Here is a 7,500-nt window from a genome sequence, read left to right on the forward strand (position 1 = left end):
AGAGGAGAGGAGAGGAGAGGTGAGGTGAGGTGAGGTGAGGTGAGGTGAGGTGAGGTGAGGCGAGGCGAGGCGAGGTGAGGTGAGGTGAGGTGAAGGCGAGGCTAGGTGAAGCAAGGAGAGAAAAGGAAAGGAACATGTGTATGTTTAAGGGGTTGCAGCTGATGGCGTGCGTGTATGTGTGTGAGACTAGAATGTGGGTTGGGAACATGCTCCGGAATAGTTCACTGTTGGTCTGAAAATGCCTCGCGAGGCAGAGAGGCAGACAGTCAGACAGTCAGAAAAGGGAAAATAGCCAGAGAGACTGAGAGAAATGGGAAGAGACCAAAGAAGATAGATGACACGGTTAGAGAGATACGTAGAGGCTTTGGGAGAGGAGGGTTGGGGGCAGATAGATATGACTCCCGTGTCTGAACAAAGTAGTCTTAAAAACATATACAGGAACTTCCCTCTGACGCTCCCTTGCAACGGCTTTGGGGAATTATGGAGGAGTAATCGCTCAGGTGTATAGAAGGGGTCATCTTGCTCTATGCAACCCTCCAAGGAAATGCACACACGCATGTATGCACGCAGACACATAGACACGCATGCACCCAACCACGCAGGAACGCACGCATCCACTCACTCACACACACACGCACAAGCACACTCACACACACACACACACACACACACACACACACACACACACACACACACACACACACACACACAAAAAACACACACACACACACCACACCACACACACACACACACACACACACACACACACACACACACACACACAGGGAAGCAGACAAGGGGGGACAAAGGGGACAGCTGTCCCGGGCCAAGAGACAGAGGGGGTCCAGAATTTGCTTCTTAGACTAGAAGCATTTCCAGAAAAAGGCCCTTTATAAGGGTGTTAGAAGCATTTTTTAGTAAAAGTTGGGAACCTAGTTTTCTAAGACAATTAGAGTACCCTGAATTCAGCTAGCCTGGTTCCCAAGCTGAATTTTGAGTTTTTGACCATGAAATGGGCAAAAAACAAAATGGCCGCCGAAATTCTTGATTTTGGGCAGAATACGTAGAAAGTACCACTTCTCCATGGAAATAAATGTGCAATGCTCACATATTTGCATTTATCATGTATTCCTACACTTACACAAAGGCAAATTGTCATGGCAAAAAGATAAAAAATACTATAATTATGCCGTTCTAATAATAAGATATTCTCGTAAACTGGCATTCAATAGCAATAGCCTCCATGAAGCACATTATCATACAAAATTGTCATTCAATAAGATTTGGAAAGAAAAAGAGAGGCAAAGAAGATAGTATTATCTAAAATACTAAATATTGGGACATGAATATGTCCCCTGTTCTTTGAAGGAGATGAGTGAGCCATCTCTATGGGAGCGCACTCTCAGCTGTACGATTAGCTGAAGACCTTTGCAATCACGCCAAAGGTCCAATCAACTGTGTGGGCAGGATGTCCTCTTTGTCAAAACCGAATGGTTGCGCGCAAATAAGCCACTTTGATGCCAAACATCTCTTCGGCTGTCGGCAATAAGGTTGTCTTGAGAGATGGCTTACTCATCTCCTTCAGAGAACGGGGACATATTCATGTCCTAATGGTCTCTTTCAGTCGAATCGTTCGCATATCTATGGGAGAGTTACAATCACTCCCGATTGCTGGTCCAAACTAGGCAGAACTCCAAGAGCATCCTGTAAGGATAGCGTTCCTATCACCCTATAGACAATCAGTGGTCCTGCCCAGAACCCTATGTTCCTGTGGCAACGTGGTCACATCTAGCCGGTAGAACCGGACAAAGGTGGCGGGGTTGGCCCAACCAACCGCTCTGCACACCTCTGAAACTGCTGCACCCTTGAAGAGAGGACAAGATGTAGAGACCCCACTGGTAAAGTGAGCCCTAAGTGAGCCGGGGGTTGGCGACCCTTGGACTCATATGCCAGGGCAATGGTTTGAACCAACCATTTGGAGACCTCTATTTCAAAACTGTGAGCCCTGTAGAGGGCTTGATGAAGCACACAAACAGCTGCTCAGTGTTCCTAAAAGAGTGAGTCCTGTTCATGTAGATGTGTAAAGCGTGCACAGGGCACAAGTTGTGTTGTCACCTCTCTTCCACGGATCTGAAAGGTGGTGTGCAAAAGCAGTTTGAAGAGGCCCCTCTTGGAGGGGCTCGAAAAGGGCCCCACACATAGCCTCCAGTACTAGAGAGATATCCCAGGAGGGTATCGTCTGATGTAGCACGGGGCGTAAGTATCTAGTGGATGGGCACTCAGAGTGTTGGAACCGAATCCTACATGGCACGATGAAATCGCTGCAAAGTAGACTTAAATGGTTAAGCCTTGTCTCCCCCCAATAAGTCTTGTAGGAAGGACAACACCATCGGTACTGAACACTTTCGCGTTGGTCACACACTAGCGTTGGAAGACAGACCACTTCAGGTTATACAGTGTCAAAGTAGATTGGGCCCTGGCCCCTTAAATTGTCCTGATAACGTTATCCAGAAAAGCGGTTAGGTTCAAATGTTCCCTTGCCAGACCCATAGGGGCAGGTGGCCCCTGGGCTGGGGTATGTCCTCCTCCTGGTCCGTTGCCAGACTCGAACCTGCAGGAGAGGGGAAAGTAGCAGGAGGGGCTGAAGCCCCTATGCTCTCAGCTGAGGCCCCTGAGCCCCGTAGGCTAAGGGGGGACAAACTCTGAGAAAATCTCGCTTCCTTGCAGGAGGGGAAAAAGGGAGGCATCAGGCGAAGGCGCTCGTGGTGCATTATGCAGGACTTTTGGAGCGCGCCATGCCTGGTGACAGGGTGCGCGCTTTCGTGCCAAGCGAAGTGGCCTGCAGTGATGCCCAAGGGGCTCCAAGGCAGCTGCTCGAGCTGGGGAAGCCACATCAGCCACTAGGGTGGTAGTCAGTACTGTATGAGATTCTCTGTGGTGGCAGGGAGTTGGGATAAAGAGTCGTCGCTAAGGCGGGAGATCGAAGCACTTTGCCAGGGGGGAGTCAGAGTCTGGCTCCACTGAAATTCTTTGCCAGCAGTCGACCGTAGTCAAGAGAACAAAGGGATAGAGCAGGCTAGAACTAGTCAAGCTCTCGTAACTCGTGTCCTTCAGGGTACTCGTGACCTCAGTCAGGAGACGTGAGTCCAAGGAACCAGTGATGCGCGGGTCGACTAAAAAACAAGACACACCCGACCGCTTTTTTCCCTAGTCCGCCCGCTTGCCCTGCCCGCAAGAAATATTCATGAAAAATATTGACCCGGCCCGCTTCCCGACCCGCCTTTGAAAATAGTAGCCGTGCGTCTTTATGAACACCCTAGCGTCATTGGCAAAGCGCAATCACGTCAATAAAGGTCTCAGCGTGGTTCACTTCCGAGGGGTCTGGATACACTTCTCATCACAGAAAATGCTGAGCTGCAGGTATAAGTTCGCTTAAATGGTTGATAGGGAACAGGTAGGCTATGAAAACAGTACACCCATAGTGGCAATGTAGCCTAGGCTACAACACTTTGTCTTCTTTTGGTTTAGTAGGCTACTCCTCTGCTCTGTCCTTTTCCTGAACTGAAATTGGTTTCGCTTTTTCCTATCCCGAAGTTGAGGGACAGGGTGCCAAGGCCGCCCCTCCTTCACCAGAGACCAAGCGGTTAATTTGGGAGTTTGGGAAAGATAATCGCGTCACATGTGTGTGCACAAACCACAAACGCAACCTGCGCCGTCTGGTGCAACGCTTGTCTTTCTAGCGCAAATGAACATTTAGCCCACACAAAGCGTGAACGTTCGTAATCTTAGATGACTGCAATGTAAAGATCCATACATGATCACGTAGGCTGCAGAGCCCTTCTCAACTGATTGACAGTTGCACTCACGATGCTATAACGCGACATGCCCTGTCCAACAAAAAGTAGCCTAGTCTATGTTGAATAGGCTAGATAACATTTTCTCACAAATTATTATTTTCTAATATGAGCATTTCGATCATAATATGTTTGTCTGTTACCCAGACTACCAAGTTTGCTCTTCATACAATGCTATTTTATTATTTAGGCTATTTATTAGCCTATTTATTTCTTTTAAGTGGCGAGGGCATTGTTCTTCCACTGTAGGCTAAATTACTCAAATGAGCACTGCATTCAAAAGGGTGAATGAGGAATAGGCTAATCATTTGGACATTGTAGGCTATAGGCTATAGTAGCCTATTATATTTCGACAATGTAGGCATAGCCACTCGAATCCCGACCCTACCTGTGGAGGAAATTAATATGTAGGTTGGTGAGCAGACGGAACCAGCCGTCAAGTGGATTGCCTCGTAGTCATGGTACGACACATGAAATGAAAACAAACTCTGTAAGCAACACATGAGTGCGAAACCATTACAATTGTATAAGAAAATATGTAGGCTATATCCATCACTGCACTGTTTAGAGAGCACCCTCTGTGTTCTTCAAAATGCACTCAATGGTTGCACCTGCTGCACCAGTTGCGCGCAGATATTCGGCCGACGCAGGAGCCATTAAGTCTCCTGCAGAGCGCGTGGCACCATCGTAGTTATTCAGCCATATAAACTTTGATCTATTTCGCAAAAAAATGTCCCTGTCTGCTAAAGTAAACTATAGCCTATTGGCTATAGCCTACTTTAAAATTCGGCATCATTTCAAAGGTCCTGACCGACCGCACCCGACCCGAATTTCATTAAAAATAATATTTCATAACCCGTGCCTGCGGTCGACCGCAGTTAACTGCAAGCGCCCGCTGATTTCGGGTCAGCCCGCGCATCACTGCAAGGAACCGGGTACGCACAAATGTTTGTAAAGAACCTTTACTCCGTATTGTTTCTAATCTGCAGTGAGTAGATTTCGTCATTGTGAAGTTTCTTGCTGCCATGGGGAGGACACTGTACATTTCATATGTTTGATCTGCAATGTGTGATCTCAGGTTAAAAGAGAGTGTCCACCTACACAAAGCTGGGGCTGTCTCGGTGATCACAATTATGCTCTTTTATTGCCTGTGACATTTACCCACTTCATAGCCTGATCAGAATCTGGCTAAACTTGTGAGCCAATCTCTTGACCACAAAGTGGCCTTTTTGGAATTCAGACAAAATGGTTCTGGAAGCTGACTCTTCAAGTAGATACACTGGGCCCCATTGTGCATAATTAAGATGGCCATACCGCTTAAAGTAGGGCAACATTAGGCTGAAAGAGTGAAAATTCAGATCCCAGGTAGCTTCACGTTGTTCTTTTGTGTATTGCAGCAGAATAGTAACCATATCCATATACTGCCACCAGTTCACATCATCAGATTGACTCTCAGCAATATCATGCAGAAGATTTCTATCCTTTTCCTGATACTGGAATGAAATCAGTTCACTAATGTCTGAGGATCATCACCATTAGCCATCCTAGCAAGACAAGTAGAGAAGACTTGGCATGCGAAGACCCTAAAGGGATTGCAGAGTAAACTTGTGTGCCATGGCTTTGTTGGATGCCTTTCCTGCCAGAACAAGTTCAAGAGGGCCTTATCCATGCAATCCACCATCCATACATTGGTCAGTCCAGATCCATTCATATGTTCTCCTATGGCCTTAAGGAAGTTGATTGACAAGTTAAGTCCTCCTAGGTGAGGTATTCATCTGTTGTTCAATTCTGAAATTGCTCACTTTAACTCTTTAAGTCTGCAGTACAATGCTTGGTCAACTGTGATAACTGTTCCTGTCCAAAATGTTAAGATATGACAATGCATTTGTATTCAAAGAAACGTGTGCAGTAGCGAGGACTATTGGCAAATACCCCGCAGCAGTCTGTTGTTCCTTTGATGACAGTGACTGATTGAACACTGACCAAGAAGTTTTGACAGTGCAAGAAGAAAGCTAGATCCGTAGCCTTTGCTTGTCTAGCATACTTATGCTCCTCTCCAGATTTTCCAAAGCATGATTAAGCAATGGGTGCTGAAAAAGTTGGCTTGAATGTCCTATGAGTAATCCAGAGAGGATGTAGCTCCATCAGGGCATTTGGCACATTTAATGTATGTCTAGTAGACACCTCTATATCTTCAACAGAATCATCAATTGGTTGGCCTCTCTGCCATGCTGCCATTTGTGTTGCATGGGAAGTATTCTTCCCTCAAATGTTTCATCCAGGATATCAATGTTATCACATGTGTCGTGGATGAATTTATCTGCCACAATGTTTGTTGGAATAAAGGCACGACTCTCTTGGTTCAGTGTTTTAGAGTGCTCTCAGCTAAGGAGGATCTGGACTTGGAGGACCTGGTCGTGACTCAGACAATGACCTGCCTGATTGAGTAGGTCTTTTACCCAATAGCTTGATGAAGAGTATAAGCAACACTGACATGTTTCGGAGTCCATTTTTTGCCATCACTGACACAATAAACAAGGACTTTAGCCTCATTCAGAACTCTTCTTTGAGGAAGTTTTTCCTTGCCACCAATTCCATCATCTTCAAGAGATGTCTGGCCACTAACAACCAGGCTGAGTAGCATGTATAGACTATCTGGAATGTATGCAATAGTATCTGATAGAATATGTAAAATATGTCTGAACATTTTTCAAAATTTACGTTATATGTAATATCATGGTGTCACCTAGCGATTTCTGGACAGTTTTCAGAGAGCCAATAGCAACTTTCAGTGATTTTTTTGGAAACACTAAATACTTCACATTATGCAAAGTATTTCTAAAATACTTACATCAATTTTCTTAACCATATAAACACACATAGGCTACAAATATCTTATTAGAAAAGCTAAATATTTAAAACGTTTAGGCTAACACCTAGCCTACAATATTAACATTATTAGCATTCTAGAAGCTATTTTATACTTTTTAAAATCCTCTATAGTAGATACATTCATCAACAAACATTAATGGGACACAAAATGTTAGAAAAGAGCATTTATTTCCAAGTACAGCAATACTTGGTAAAAATGCTCTGTCAAAAATAGTGTATTTTGGCAGCCATTTTGTTTTTCAAATTTAACTGTCAAAACCTCAAAATTCAGCTTGGGAACCAGTCTAGTTGAATTCAGCACACTTAAATTATGTTAAGTACATAGGTTCCCAACTTTTACTAAAAAATGCTTCTAACATTCACAAATATGAAAAATGTGTCTAGACTATCTAATTACATTGTATGTATTGGGTGGCGAGGCCCTTTCAAATGACTGTCTTGGGCCCAGCAAAAGCTGTCAGCCGCCCTGCACACACATACACACAGACTCACACACACACACACACACACACACACACATTACAGCTTTCTGAGCTCCTCCCCCGGCCAAAAGGGTCCAGATAAACCAGCGACTCCTTGCTCTCTCTCTTTCAACCACACACACACACGTCCTCACACACACAAGCACACACCTATGCACGCGTACACGCACACACACACACAGGAAGATTAAGTGACCCCTGTGTCACAGTGGACAATGCCAGAGGAACAGGGGAGCTCGTCATAACCTGAGGATAGATTGTGTGTGTGTGTG

At 45.2% G+C, this 7,500-nt stretch overlaps 1 pseudogene; it reads right to left on the bottom strand.

Annotated features, from left to right (window-relative positions):
* LOC134448158 (cadherin-13-like) overlaps window positions 1-7,500 on the bottom strand; it is a 235,933-nt pseudogene that overhangs the window by 178,228 nt on the left and 50,205 nt on the right.

The sequence above is a fragment of the Engraulis encrasicolus genome, chromosome 4 (genome assembly GCF_034702125.1).
Source record: "Engraulis encrasicolus isolate BLACKSEA-1 chromosome 4, IST_EnEncr_1.0, whole genome shotgun sequence".
Classification (NCBI taxonomy): domain Eukaryota; kingdom Metazoa; phylum Chordata; class Actinopteri; order Clupeiformes; family Engraulidae; genus Engraulis; species Engraulis encrasicolus.